Source organism: Epinephelus moara, unplaced genomic scaffold, assembly GCF_006386435.1.
Source record: "Epinephelus moara isolate mb unplaced genomic scaffold, YSFRI_EMoa_1.0 scaffold1777, whole genome shotgun sequence".
NCBI lineage: Eukaryota > Metazoa > Chordata > Actinopteri > Perciformes > Serranidae > Epinephelus > Epinephelus moara.
This window is the reverse complement of record NW_026079299.1, coordinates 1-1,067: the sequence shown is the minus strand read 5'-3', so window position 1 is coordinate 1,067 and position 1,067 is coordinate 1. Positions and strand designations below refer to the sequence as shown.

General features: G+C 40.6%; 2 non-coding genes across 2 annotated transcripts; one reads left to right on the top strand and one right to left on the bottom strand.

Moving 5' to 3' along the window:
* Window positions 1–99: 99 nt before the first annotated feature.
* On the top strand, window positions 100–181 carry trnas-uga (transfer RNA serine (anticodon UGA)). Its single transcript has one exon. It is a non-coding gene; the product is annotated as a tRNA-Ser (tRNA).
* A 716-nt stretch (window positions 182–897) lies between these two features.
* trnas-uga (transfer RNA serine (anticodon UGA)) lies at window positions 898–979 on the bottom strand. Its single transcript has one exon. It is a non-coding gene; the product is annotated as a tRNA-Ser (tRNA).
* Window positions 980–1,067: the final 88 nt, after the last annotated feature.

Sequence of the window (1,067 nt, the reverse complement as noted above, 5' to 3'; positions counted from 1 at the left end):
TAACGACTCAAAATCTCAGGCAAAAAAACAACCATTGACATTTCTTCCACCAGTCATAAAATGTACATGGAAGGTTCTCATTTGATGAAAGATGTGTGAGTTGTCGTGGCCGAGTGGTTAAGGCGATGGACTTGAAATCCATTGGGGTCTCCCCACGCAGGTTCAAACCCTGCCGACAACGATCAATGACTTTGTATCTTTAAATCATGACATCTTCACACTGGCAGAACACTGACAGTGCATGCTGTTTCGAGCCACACAGTTCTTCCTCAGGCTTCTGATCCACGACAAAGAGCCGCCATCTTAAATACCCATAGTGCTGCCTGAGCCAGTCATGTGACATGCTACACCTGTAGCTCATAGTCATAATAAAGATATATCTTTGACAGACGCCATCTTTTACATGTTATTGTCAGAGAGGCAGACAGTCAGCCTGAACTATATTCAAACAGTATTTCATTCATATGTCACTTGTAGCAAGTTTTTAAATCTCACAGAAAAACCTAAAAATTTAGTTTACAAAATGTAAATAATAATTTAATGTCATGTTGTGTCATAAAGTCTTCATTATTCTTGCCGAATAGTTTTAGATAAGGCTTTCCACAATGGGTCCTGTCTCTGTTTTCTTCTGTCTGCCAAGTTTTCACCTGAAGTTACAAANCATTATTCTTGCCGAATAGTTTTAGATAAGGCTTTCCACAATGGGTCCTGTCTCTGTTTTCTTCTGTCTGCCAAGTTTTCACCTGAAGTTACAAAGTGTGTTTGATACTCAGCACATGTGGAGAACACTCCCCCCTCCTACAAATCATGTTCAGAAGTGGCAGTTAGGGACCTATGAACATATTGCAGGACTGCCAGTGTGAACATATCATGCTTCAAAGACACAAAGTCATTGATCGTTGTCGGCAGGGTTTGAACCTGCGCGGGGAGACCCCAATGGATTTCAAGTCCATCGCCTTAACCACTCGGCCACGACAACTCACACATTGTTCTTTCAATGAGAACCCTCCTCGTAGATCTATTTAATAATTGGTTTTAAACTGGAATAATTTTGATGTAATTTGTTT